The 14467-nt window shown below is 43.1% G+C and overlaps 1 protein-coding gene across 1 annotated transcript in view; it reads right to left on the bottom strand.

The window, feature by feature from the left end:
• The window catches only part of GNB1L (G protein subunit beta 1 like), a 44006-nt gene extending 30473 nt beyond the window's left edge, over positions 1 to 13533 (bottom strand). The window contains exon 1 of the mRNA XM_058851740.1: positions 13423 to 13533. The gene's annotated coding sequence lies outside the window, so the exon portion shown is untranslated. The remainder of the gene's footprint in view (positions 1 to 13422) is intronic.
• Positions 13534 to 14467: the final 934 nt, after the last annotated feature.

The raw sequence follows: 14467 nt of genomic DNA, 5'->3' as shown, positions 1-14467 counted from the left end.
CAGATAACACAAGACTAGTAATCTGACTCTAAGCCACTGGATAAAGGCAGTTTGTTTCCTCTTAGCCCATCTGTCAACACCTCTTCAGTAATTAGTCCTAATTATTACAAAGGGCTAGCCTCCCATTCGCATTATTAAATCAGAAATAGTATCATAGCCAGGTATCTTTCAACGCCTACCAGACTGGCGACCTTCGATTTCATTGAATCTTCTATCAGTATCCGCCTTTGGAAGAGCCTCGGCAGTAATTTTAGCATCAGCTTCAAAGATGCAGATCCCACAGTGGAATTCCAGGGATGCATTCATATACACACCCACATCATGTGACAGGAGAGCAAGCAACACAATTGACCTTTGCATTGTTCTCTAAACTCCTGTGATATAAAACACACATTTCTATTTTACACAATGGAACTGTTTTTTGCCTGCGTGCTTCGAAGTGCTCCTTTGAACTAAATGCTGATAGGAAGAATAGTGAAACTGTGTATAAAGATGAAGGTCAAATCTTTGTTAGGAAAACAATACGTCTGAAATTTTTTTTCAGACCAAGATAAATTTGCAAGGAGTAAACAGTAACTAAAAATACTTACAAATAAATGTATTTAAGTGTGAAGATTTAGAAGGTTTCTTTTGTTTATTTTTGCCATATAGCTGAAGTACTTCCCCAGAAAAGCGGAGAACAAAAGGATGATGACATCCAAATTCTCACAGAACCAAAGCTCAAATAGCTGAGGCTTTAGTCAGGCTGCTTCAAGCTCTTTATTTGCATTAACATTTATTTTATTGAAACAAGAGAGAAGATATTCCTAAGAACCAAATTCTCAGTTTCCTTTGATTAAAAGCCAAACATGTTTCCCAATCACACACCTGAGACCACGAGTGAGGATTTGTTTATGGTGGATTTCTCATCAACAGCAGAGCACCATCAGTTTCCACAGACACAATGAGCCGACCTGAGCTGCACTCAGAGTTTATGGCTCATGTAAGTATCTCTGCTAAAAGCTTGTGTCCAGAGTACAGGAGCTACACATAATGTTCAAAAGTCTCCATATGAACAAAGCCCATATTGTCTGATTGAAGCAAAGAATGTTTTTGTTAATATACTTAATGTTACCAAGAGGGAAAAGAAAAGCATACAGAAGACAATATATTTTACAAAAAACCTCCACCCAAACACATGTTAAAGAACTTTTCTGTGTCCTATATGAAAGTAAAATAGTGATTTCCCCCCCCCCCCCTTTCTTTGCAGGTCTTCTCCAAATGCTACAGATGCAATAAAAGAGTGAGCTGCTATGCAAGAAGCCTGAAGGCTATGGGGGAATTGGGCAGGCACGGAACTGGGTGCCTGGGGAGGATGCTCCAAACTACAGGGATATCATCCCAGCTCTGAGGTGTCATTAAAGCCCACTGCCTGAAATAGGGACCATGACCCAAATTCTGGGTCCCTGATGTGTGGATGTGGTTGGCTCTAGGTCCCTGTTGATTCATTGGCTCAACTTGGCCTACTTGGAACTAGCACAAAGACATCTCAGTAGCACACAGTACTGGAGCATGAAGAAACTACTCTGATCCAGCTCCCTGCATACTTGTCCTGCATACCTTCCTGCCAGAGCACTCATGGCACCACACAGCTTCACTGCACCTGGATAGCTTTTCCCTTCTGAGATAACCAAAACTCACTGCCAAGAAAAATAAACACACAAACTTAAAATTCATTTTCCAAGTTGTACATTTTCCAAACAAATGCCATGTTAGTGACATGCACAGTAACAGGCAGGCATTTGACTATCAATGGATCAGGCTTTAAAACACATTAATATTTTAGGTGTCAACAATGGAGTATTAACATGCTACCATTTTTTTCTTGATTATCCTTACAAGAATTCAAGGCACTAGCAATAAAACCCTTTCAAAGCAGAACATGGTGTGGTACTGTATGGCAGAAAAACATGCCCTGCAAGGTCAGATGACTGGTCCCATCTGGCCTAGTACCTGACTTCCACCAGTGCCATGCTATTTAGATACTGTTAAGGAAAAAGATAGAAGCCTGACCTTTGGGGTCCCTTCCTCTTGCCCCCAATGCCCCTCCATGCACAATGATGTTACAGGGCACACAACTTCACTGTCCATTTGCAGCTCTGTTTCTGTCTATGAAATTGTCTGATCTTTTTTGAAGCTGCTGATACCCCTGCCTTTGAGACCTTCCATGGCAAAACAGTCACAATCTGGACTTCCAGAAAATGAAGGACTATTTTCTTTTCTTTGCTTTAAACTTGATCTCTGACTACCTTCACTGAGTGCCCTCTAGTTCTTACATTGCAGGATTTGGAGGGCAACAGTTTCACATCTGGCTTTTTCATCACATTCATGATTCTGTAAATCTCAATGATAAATATCTGTCTTGAAACTGCAGAATACCAAACTTCTCAATCTCTCCTCATATGACAGTTGTTCCATTTCCCCAAATTGTATCAGTTGCCACTGTCTGCACCATGTTAACACCATTAAATCCATCTGGACAAGCAGAGAATTGAACACAGTATTTCTGATATGAGTCCAATGAGCTTTCCTTAGTAGCAGAGTGACATCCTTGATGAGATAAATCTTTACTAACATCAAAAATCCCGTGTCACTTTCAAAACAAAAATTATTTCTTTCTACAACAGAGATAATTCCAGCTAATACACCTGGCACAGGAAGTTATCTTTATTCTCAATAGTTTGGGATTTCTCCTGCAGAGCAAGCCAACAGAGAAAAGGCTAAGCATAAGTGTACCGTCCAAGGATCTACATCCGGAAGAAATAGCATAATATTTGAATAGCACTTCCTGAAACACCTAGGCTTCCTGGAATTAACAGTTAAAATCCCAGAGGAATTGATAATGTTGTTTGACAATCCAAGCCTAGCAGACTGCTGCCCAACAACACTGTGTACTTTCCAGGGAAGAATTTTAAAGGTCCTGTCTGCTCTACATCAATGCTTGAGAACTATGGTCCATTTTTACACTTACATGCCCTTTAGCTTCCCTTGCTGATGCGGACTAAAATCCCTCTTATACATCATGCTAGGAGCTGCTTCTCTCCATTCCCCGCTACATGCATTTAAATGGCATATTTTATGGTACAACAAATCCTTATCTTAAGTTTACTTTGTATGATGCAGAAATCATGGAGTGGCAATGGCTTGCCTTGATTTTCATTTAATGTCATTAACATGCATGGAAGTAAAAGTGTTTGGGTCAAAGAGAGGCAGCAACTATAAAAGCATATGTGCACAATGTAATCTCAAAAGAAAACAGAAAGCAGAGTCCAGCAGCAGGAACAAAAGGAAATATATCTTTGTTCCAGCTGCATGAGCCACCCAAGCACTGAGAACAGTGCTGACATCTCCCCGAGACTGTGCACGACAGCACTGCAATGTAACCACAGCCTTGTCTTGGCCTCATTTTGCCCACCACATGCCCAAGTCAAACTGGCAATGAGATGGATGGATCCCACATTCTTTACCTGGAAGTTTTGCTCTAGTGCAGAGAGACAGATGAGGCCCCATGTCCCAGTGCAGTCCTCACAAGAAGAATGAGGTCTGGGCTTCAGGACATGGTTAGCAAACAACCTCTGCAAAGCACATACTCATTTTTAGATACTGCAAATTAAAATGCTTTGTAGGAATGCACTTCTGCAGTTCCCTCTGTTCCTTCTAAAGTTCAAAGTATTTACAAACTTCAATACTTACACAAAGATAGCACCACTAAGCTAACACTGATTTTAAAGCGATTACTTGCACAGTGAAGATGTTCAAACACATCGTCAACAGCTATGGCACATTAATTTACCGACTTCAGCTCTGTCAAAACAGAAAAGTATTGATTATAATATGTTTTGTATAAAACCAGACTACAGTTTAACCTGCAAAGTCTCTGCTATGTTCCTTTCTCAAATCTGCAAGTACTAGTTTCACGGAAGAAATCTGTGCCAAAGTATATTATACCTACTATGGCAATAAATTCTTCATGGATGAGGTTTTACACATAAATTATCTTCATTTGCAGTCTCTGAATGCTCTTCTAAATTTTATGGGATAATATGAATTATGAGCACCCATGTATTTCTTGTAGCTATATAGTGAGACAGATCTTTTTTTACTACTTGCGAAAGATTATGCAAGTGAGTTATACTCTAAATCTCTCTCCCTCCACCCTCATTGAACAAATGTAATAACACAAACCAGTCAGTTGCTTATGAGAAGTGTTTGGTCTGCTATAAAGATATGTATGTATTAATTAGTCTAACTAGGATTAAATGTAAATCACATGGTTAAACAAAAGCACTAAATCTATCAGAAAGGTTTTTTCTAAACCTTATAATCTTAGATTTCTTAACCGTGGTTATTTCTTGCTTTAGTTATTGGGTACATTTATGGTTTGGCAAAATAACTGTTTTTAAATAAATTGTACATTTAAAGAGCATAATTTATATTTATTTTAAGTTACCATTGTAATCTTTACAAAACTTGGCTGGGTTTCAGTGGCTGAGCTTTAGGTATTTTGCTGGTTCTGCTGGATTTCTAAAACCCTAGAGAACTGGGAATGGAATGAGTCTGTTCACTGTTATTATTAGTCTCTAGTAAACACTGTTGGTGACCCACTGGAACCTAAATCCTAGCCATTCTTCATATATCTGTTGAAGACTGGGTGCTTTGGACTCTGTTCATACACAACTTTTGCCTCAGCAGCAAGATTCCAGGTTTCCACAGGAGCTCAAATTTTATGCATCACTAGAAATGTGAACAGGCAAAGAGCACCTGGACCCCCATTCTACAAAATGCTCTAACCCCACTACCTGAAACAGCTTAGTAGTTTGAAAGGCTTCACAGGAACAGGTCCAGGATCGGTCATTTTTCCAAAAGGTCACATCACTGGTCGGCTGTACTGAATAGCACCTACTCACAGCCACGGAACCTGAGAGGCCAAAGACGGCAGGAACAGTACACGTGGTGTGGGAACACTTTCCCTGCTCCCGCGACAGCGGGTGAAGGATCAGGCAAGAAGACTCATAACAAGATCAGACAAAAGAGAAAACACTGAATCATGTTAAAGTAATTACCAGAAAATAAGACTTCTGCAAAATATTTGCAATCAGCTCACTGGAGCCTTCAGGCTCAGTCTTGCACTGGGCTGCCTGTAGCAGCACCACCCCAGGAGGCGCTCCAGGAAGAGCCGGTGACTCAGTGGCAGTTCCTCCCTGGCTCCTTCCTCCCGCATGGCACAATAAATAACTGCACCCTGTCCCAGCGCAGCGCTCCGCGTTACTGCCAGCCAGCACAGAAAGCCACGGCCCTGCTCCCTCTCTGCTTGCCCCGCTTCTGGGACAGTGAGGGCACACAGACCCCGCTGTCCCTCTCCTCTCCCATCTCCCTGAACCCAAAAGTGCTGTCTGAAGCGGCCATATGGGACACATTTACCTCTCACTACTGCCCTGGGGTGTGCTAGGAACGGAACAATCTAGCATGGAGATAGCATCAGCATTAAAAAGAAGAGAATCCTAGTTAGGAAGAACATATGTCGTCACTAAATAATGATAACCACATTTAATGGGCACAAGCATGAAGGCATGAATTTCAGAGATTTCCCCTTTGTTTTGAAAAATAGGGGCTTATTATAAAAATGCCCAATTACACCATCAGGCACTATACAATATTTATGATAAAAAATCACTATAATTAAATGCTAAGTGCTGATTTCAATTATTTAGCAGTGGAGCAATAAAATAAGCAAATACCTTTAAAATTCTATTTTCATAGAGAAATTGCAGGATACAAAAGTAGCTAAAAAATTAGCTGTCAGGATCTTAGACATCCCATGGTAAGATTTAAGCTGCAAGGATTCTCAGATCCATTTTTTGGATCCATATAGGAAAAGAGTGAATTCCTGCCATGACTGGGTTAGTTACGATGTCACCTTAGAACTACACACTTGGGAAAAATAAAGGCATACATGGAGGCTAAAAATAGTGAAGATCTGAAGCAGTGAGGCAGTTCAATCCACAGGGGCCATGTCTGCATATGTCCCTCTGCTGAAGGACCTAGGCTGTGTTCATTAGGGTTGGAAAACCTTGTAAGACTATATAAAATAATATTTAAAATTGAAAAAAATAGTTACAAAACATAATCCTTGAGAAATAGCATCCAGATCATTAGAAATAAAGGGTATTCCCAGATATTCTCACTAATCTGTCATAGACAAGAGAAAAAAGGCTTCCACATCAAATATTACTAATTCTATTCTGAGGCTAAGTAGTACTCCTGGAAAAATGGTGATAAAAACCACCAGCAAGCAGGACTGAATCTGTGGCAAACCAGGTCCTGTACTGTCTTTAAGCAGGATGCAGTGCACACTGTCCTGACCAGGGACAGGACTCTGTCAGCCCATGATATGAAAGTGGCCATGCCACCTTCCTTTCTTTTTGGTGTAACTGTTACATCAAGGAAAGACCTCCATCACACCTCCCAAATTTGCAAGGCTCAAGTGCTGTCAGAGTGCCAGACTCACCATTACAGGGCAAAATAATGGATGGATGTGGAGCTTCTAGACTGCCTTCACTCCAGCTGTTACCTTGCAGAAGCTGGGAAGGATGATAATCAAAAATTCTTTATATTTGGAATTACATTAAACATTCTTCTGCCAAAAAAAAAAAAATATGCAGCCCACTTCCATTCATGTTTCTCACAAACTTTTGCTTTTCTTGATAGATTTTCAGCTAAACAAAAATTGAGCTAGAGATGTGCAGTTCAAACTAAATGTCCTATAAGCTAAATACGGCCGATTATTCCTTGCTTCCTTACATCCTTCTCATTTACCAAGAACAAATCAAAACTTGTTGAAGAACACATTTTAAGACAATAATAAGGACCATTCCCAACCTCATGGTTCCATTTTTTTGCAAATAAAACAACCCTGAAGGTCTTCCATTAGCTTCAGAGTCTGGGAGGGAGTGGGAAGAATGATGTGTTACGCTACAGTGGAGGAAGTACATACGCCAACTGGAAAAATGGACTATAAAAAGCTTTTCTTACACAAACATGAGGAAGCAACCAACACCCTCAATTGTTGAAGTGAAAGGAGGGAGGCCTAAATACACTACTAGAAAAAAAAATTATATTAAAAAAGTCCTGCAATGTGTCACATACTCCAAATTTCTCTCAGATTTGAGAGCCTGGTTCGATAAAGTCCAACTGTTACCAAGAGCAAAAGAGTACAAATGCTGTGGAACTGAAGCAGGCTGGAGACCCTGCTGCTCACATTATCATTTGTTTTTTTGGCACAGCACTATGGACTCTCTCCCTCTCTGCAAGCTGGATGAGGAGCCCTCTGCACCTGGGATCAGAGTGCAGAACCAGGCCACGGTGCTGCACTGCAGGAAAGGTGGTGCCACCAGGGCAACCACTTCTGCACCAAGGGCCATTCCCAGTCAGCGACATCCCCAGCTGCATGTCAGGAACGCATCCCCTCCAGTCAACACAGGAACGTGGTTCACTCAGCTCAGAACCAGTGTGGCACACAGGGGCAGGAATTCAAAGTACAGCTTCAGAACATCAATCAGGCTCATTACAGAAGAGATTTATTAGAACAAATAGCTAAATACTAGCAGGACAGAGATGCAAATTCTAACAAGGCAAACTGAAGAAAAAGGAGGTGGACAGTAAAGTTGGCCACACTGATTTTACCTCCTTTGGAGAGACTGGTACCTGTCCCTCCGCACTGGGCAGCACTCAGTTGGAACAGCCATCCCTGATACAGGCTCATACACTTCCATGCCCCAAGAAACAGTCCCATACACCACAGTATTCTGATCCCTAGCAGCATAAAGCCCCTAAGAGAGATACAACCAAAAGAGAGCTCCTATGATGATCTACTGCCACTTCGGTAGTCTCATGTCTTTCCATTAAGGTCATTTTCCTTGTCCAGGAACATATATTGTCTCATGGCATTTAGCTAAGTCATAACCCTCTCGTTACAGAGCTTGAACTTGTCAACAATTATTTAATGAGTGTAATGGAACTAGGTCAGAACACAGATACACAATCCAGTGATTCTACTACTCCTTACAAAATCATTCTTTCCCCATAGCCACTGTGTGAAAGGACATTAAAGGTAGAGGTTTGGCTATGCAATGAACCTGTAGCTTAGAAATAATTTAATTTTGAAATTTCTTACATGGTTTTGAGTATCTACCACTTTTGACTACAAATCAAAACCAGAGATGCCATCACACAATATTTGAGTTGAAGCAGATAGCCCACATTCTTTCCTGCCCCCAGAACACATCAAGTTGTTTTGGAATTTTTGAAAATAACAACAAACACACTGAACAGCTGGACAACACAGTCCTACCACTCTGGGATAAGACTGCAGTGCTCTTCCCCTGCTGCTTATTTAGGGAAGGTGTTATCATTGCTTTTCCCAGAACACACAGACAGCAGCAGAGCTTAGCACTTCAAACACCAGGAGAGTCAACACAGGAGAAACCAGCCTGGTTGTCCCGGCAATAATGGTCAGTGCAAAACAGGATACTGGATTCTTGAATGTTTTCTTTATTCTGCAGAAGGCAGATGAAGGATAGGCCATTCTCCCTCCTGATTTCAAACTGAGAATCCATGGCTTTACAGGGGTCTGCTCAGATATGGCTCTGAGGAACCTCATTCCTAGATGGCTCCTATTCTCCCACCTTTATATCTGTGCTCACTTTATCTCATTGTCTGGGTGGGTTTGTGGGTGGCTGCTGTTGTTTTTTTCACATTAAGTGTGTCCATGGGTCTCTCCACAACTCACACTGTGTACACTTAAAGTCCTTGGTAAATCTTGCCGTTTGCAACTCTACTATTCCCACCAGTTCTTTTTTCTAGAGTTCAAGAAGTTCCTTTCTTGATATTCAAACTCAAATGTTGATGATAGAAACCTGCATTTTAGGAAGAGGCAAGCAGGAATTTCTCATCAACTGAACAAGTTGTGCTATGCTTCTGGGCACACATTACAATATCTTTTTCGCATCACACCTACTCTACTAAATATACAAAACACTGTGCAAGTGATAGTTTTGTCAGCCACCAGCTAATCAAATGAAAAATTATTAGGCTTAGAAAAATAATAAAAGCAGAAGCCAGCTGTGCATTTGTTGGATGAAAATCCCAGTGTCTCCCATGTTAGCTCATGTGTATTTCAATTTCTGGGAAGAAAATAATGGGAGTTTCTCCACCCTTTCTCATGTGAGCCATAAAACAGATTTATTACCTAGGATATATTCTGTGTTTTCTCCTGAGGAAAAAAGAAAGTGGTGGAACAAGTTCATTTTTTTCCCTTCTAAAACAAGGATTTTCCTTATAATAAACACAGAGCTTAATTTTGGTATCATATGGCCCTTCTATTTAATGCTCTGGTCACACTTTTTGCCTTTCTAAACCTTGAATTGTTTCATTTTCATTTCAGTGGGGAATCTACAGCTGCTCCAGCTGTCTGAGTGTGAAAAGTCTGTCCTAAGATTCCTATCTGGTGTTTTAAAGCAAAATCCTTCCCTCTCCTAAATCAAAGAAATTTAGCATCTACTGAAAAACTACAGAATAACTAAAACAAAAAGAAAAGCTAAACATTAGTCTATGCTTCTTTTTCAAATAGTTCTTTCTCGGCTTTACCTTACACTCAGCTGTCACCCAGCAGCTCTGGGAAACTCAGGCTGCAGACCCCAAGGTTTAGGACAGGGTTGCATCTCATCTGGGAAGGTTATCCTGTACAAACAACTATTTTTTTACTGTAATGGTCACCTTATGACTTTTAAAAATAAATCATGAGAAAGAAGATTTGCTGACTAAAAGATTTTCTTTTTCTCCTAAAACTCTTTAATTTGCTCACAGTTTGATGTTATAGTTCTAAAAACAGGTGCTGGAAAATCCGTTTACAGAAAAGGTGACTTCCTCTGGAACTTTAGCTTTTGAGAAGCAGAAGAGATTGATTCCTGTTTTAAATGTTCCTGAATCATTATATAGCCTGGATTCTCTAGTTTAGTGGTCTAGAAACTTTCAAGACTAAGATATCCCTTTTTAAAATGACATCCAGTAACATGGCTTTTTAAAGTAAATCTTGTTGACTCTGGTATTTGTAGCCTAAATATGTTCTACAGTCTCCCATTGCTAACCCGCACCTCGTGTTTAATGAGGCACTTTCCTCAACATGGCAAACCCGACATCTCTGAAAGTTTCAGTTCTTTCAAATCCCACGATATATGAGCGTTTACACCAAGTCATAAATGCCAGTGAGACAATTTTTGAAATGACGAGTTATGCCATCGTTAGCTGCATATAATTAAATTGTACCATAGGAACTGCATTCATTACAGTTGTGAAATTATTTTATTGATAATGAAAAGAAAGAAAGAAAAAAGCACTTTTAATTATACGACTGTGCCAGCACAGAGCTCAAAAGGAAGCTGGCTTGCTTGGGCAAAAAATTTTGCAGGTTTTTTTTAAAGATTTGTTTCATTCTCATTGCTTTGTGATCACTTAAACTGATCCACAGAGACCAGTAATTTGGAAACTAAAACCCCAGTAGCTGAAGAGTTTTCAACCTAATACTAATTTGAAATCCTTCATTTGTACTACCAAGTATATTCTAGTGCAGTCAAACTGCATTCTTACAAAGAGAGCATAAATGCATTCACACAGATATACTGGGGAGGAAAACACCATTACTGCCACTAGACTTACCTTTTTCCTTTAAAAAGACATACAAACACAACAAACATGTAATACTGTATTGAGATTCCAAGTTTGTAGAAAAGGAAAGTATCAGCATTACAACTTGAAAAGGGTGTCCAAAAAGCAAAGTTCAACCTTTTTTTTTAATCAAGTTTGTCTTCACAAAGCCAGAAAATAGCACTAGCATGTATGTATAATCCAGCTGCAACAAGACTCTTTATTACAGAAGAGCAGTTATAGTAGCTATTTTTCCCCAATGAAGACAGTGCTTCATAGAATATAATTTTGAAAAATCAGAATCTTCAGGGTAAATTTCCCATATAAGCTAATTAGCAATGACTGTAAAAAAATAGTTTACAGTTAGTAGTGATCCAATGAAACAGTACAGTGTTATGGCTGAGCTTGCAGAGAAATAGTACTCGAATTAAAAATAAGACCTATACAAACATGAAGCATTATGTAGCCTGATGTACTTCATGGTAGAGAGCCAAAAAGATGTGTCTCTTTAGAATGTGAGAACATAAAAAAGTCAGTAATTACACAGTCCTTTGCAAAAAGAAACTATCAGTATTCTAAAATGCTCAGAAAAAGCGTAAACATACTTAGTCAACAGATCTGCTCCCTAAATACCTTACAATTCCAACATTGTCATTTCAGTGCATAAAAATGTCTCTACACCAATTAACCAAAATCAGACAATCTATCTGATATTAGAAACCGGCATCTATTCCAGTGCATGCACCAACATAATTTCCATCTGCAGAATCTTTATAACTGATAATCACACATCCAAGCCAGAATAAACAGAGTTAGACTTGCTGATCGCACGCTATTTTTAAAACAAGAAACAACTAGTTTACCTGTAAATCAATAAAAACGTTAATAGGAATCATTAAAAAACAAGAAGTTGCTCCAGTAGCTTTTTAAAAATCTACTAATTTAGCTACAAATAAAATTTTAAACAATTCTCTAGGGTTCCTGTAACTTAGGCAGACAGGACACATTTTTTATGACATTTTTCAGTCACAGAGCCCTCTCTAAAAGCTTCACAGAAAAGCTGCTAAAATTGGGGGTTACTGGAAGAGCTTCGGAAAGATGACAGGTCATAAAGAGACTGTGCTAAGTGTGGCAAAATGCTCCTCGCAACAATTCCCAGAGGAAAATGTTACACACATATTTCCATCTCGTGTGGTCTTTTTTTTTTCCAGAGCACACACCATGCTTGCTTTTTACCTTCATCATTTCAAAATGAAGCTGCTGAATCCGGAGCCGGGATTGTTTCCTACTCTAAACTGTCATTTAAAGGAATTATACAAGACATTTTCCTTATTTCAAACAACCAGCACTACCGAGGAGAAAACCACAGCAAAAGAACGGCGGTGTCGGAGGTCAGTGCGCGGATGTCCCTGGGGAGCTGCGGGGCGCGCTCGGAACAACGCGGCCGCGCTGCCCGCTGTGCCCGGGGACGGGCGCTGCCCCGCGCTGCCGCCAGAGGGCGACAGCGAGCGAGCCAGCAGAGCCAGCGACGAGCCCTGACCGGCTCAGAAATACAAGGTTATTTTTCATATTATCATACTGTACTTGAAAATCATGTGCTTTCTTTTGTAAATATTTTCACATGAATGGTATTAAAGCACTTTTAGGTGTTCCTGACACTATTGTTTTGCAAATGGTGGGGAGAGACCCACCCCACGCTGTGCCTTCCTTGGACAGAACCGTGTTCAATACTCAGCCTTACCTCCATCTGCTCAAGCAGGGTCTATGTCTCTTAAATACCTAAAGAATACTTGTTTCTATTGGTCATAAAAGAAGTGGGATGATTATGGAGCGTTGTAAAATTCAAACCTTTAGAACTGTGAGCTCCATTACCACTAAGCTTGGTGCTGATCGTGATCTCTGATGGGGGGTGTATCCTGAATTCAAGGCACACACACTATCACCGCTGCTAGAGAAACTCCTGCACAGCCTGTCCAGGCAAACTGCTGCAGAGCATCAAGGAGATGCAGACCCTAATCAAAACACCACTTTTTTCGAGCAGATGCCTCACGTCAGCCACAGATACGACATCTCCCTCACTGTGCCGGCTTGAGCTTCTTCCCACCCCGGCTGGAGTGGGGCTGTGTGGGGACCTGCAGGGCTGTGCAAGGCCCTGAGAGGCCGTGAGGGGCTCCGAGAGGCCATGAGTGGCTATGCGGGGCCGTAAGGGACTCTGAGGGTCCGTGAAGAGCTCTGAGAGGCCACAAGGGACTTTGAGGGGCCGTGCGGGGCTCTTCGGGGCTGAGCGGGGCCGTGAGTGGCTCTGTGGGGGTCTGAAGGGCCCTGCGGGACTCTCCGGGGCCGTGAGTGGCTCTGAGGCGCGGTGCGGAGCTCTGAGGGTCTGTGCGAGGCTCTGAGGCGCGGTGCGGAGCTCTGAGGGTCTGTGCGAGGCTCTGAGGGGCTCTGAGGGGCCGCGGGCGGTGGGTGACGCTGCCCCCGTCGCGCGCCCCGCACGCGGCGGCCGAGCCTCCACCGCGCCGTTGCCGTGGCGACGCCCCGCGCGTGCGCAAAGCGCCACCACCGCCTCCGGCCCGTGAGGCGGCGCCGTCCCAGTGACAACGGAGCTCTCCCAGCCCGATCCGGCCCCGCCGCAACCCCCGCGGCCGAGCGCGTGGTCCCCCCGTCCTCCCCCGCCCCGCTCACCGAGCACCCTTGCGCCCGGCGGCGCGGGTGCGTGATAGCGATTATTCGGCGATCCCCGCGGGAACCAGGCGGACACGGAGGAACGCCGAGCCCCGCGCGTGACGTCACGGGCCCGCGGGTGGCGCGCACGCGCTGTCGGTACCGGCCCGCCGGGGCCCAGCAGCCGCCGGGACCGAGCGGGACGCGGCTGTGGGGGCTCCGTCCGGAGCTCCCGCTCACGGCAGCCCGCAGTCCCCGCGGGGCAGCCCCGCTCCGAGGGTCCTACCAGGGGCTTGGCGCCTGTCCGCTTCCTCACGCTCCGTAACCGGGAGGACCCGGCCTTCACCGGGAGCCCGAGCGTGCCACTGCTGCGCGGAGCCAGACACGAGCTCCGAACCAGCCGGGAGGGGCTGGGCCGGGGCGCTGGTGCCGGGCTGTCGCTGCCACCAGTCCGTGTGTGACTCGGGCGATTCCCCACCTGGTCGGGCCGGCCGATCAGTGGGGTACACATTGGGCTGTGGTTTGGGCTCTCTGCTTGCATAGCACCCATTTATCATCCATTTATCTCTGCTATGCATGGGGCTATCGCATTCCTGAAGTAATTTGTCTTCTCCAGGAGCCACTGACCCAGTTCTTTCAGCGCAACGCAGCCAAAGTTACCCAGGACCTGCGGGAGAGCAGGTCCTGGGTAACTTTATTTCTCTTCCTTAGAGAAATAAAGTTGCCTCCTGAAATGTTTCCCCATGGAAGTTACTGGTTAGGTGTCACAACTGAATTAAATGAGGCAATAGTTAAATAACCTTGTGTGTATTGTTGGAACAAAACTGCTGTGGGATTGGAATTGTACCCTGCTACAGTAGCTATTCACCCTCAGCAGGGTGGTGGGAAGCACAGTGCAGACGTGTACAGTGACAGCAGTGCAGAGAGATGTACTCCTCTCCTTTTCACGGGCCCCCGTTACTCTCCAGCCACACCAAAACTCAAGGAAAGTAAATAAACCATCATTTGCTTGTGCCACCTGTCTAGAAGTTAAAAGCTCTGTCATTTATGTAGTTTTCCAGGAAAC

This window comes from Poecile atricapillus, chromosome 16 (genome assembly GCF_030490865.1).
Source record: "Poecile atricapillus isolate bPoeAtr1 chromosome 16, bPoeAtr1.hap1, whole genome shotgun sequence".
NCBI lineage: Eukaryota > Metazoa > Chordata > Aves > Passeriformes > Paridae > Poecile > Poecile atricapillus.
This window is presented reverse-complemented; position numbering and strand designations above follow the sequence as displayed.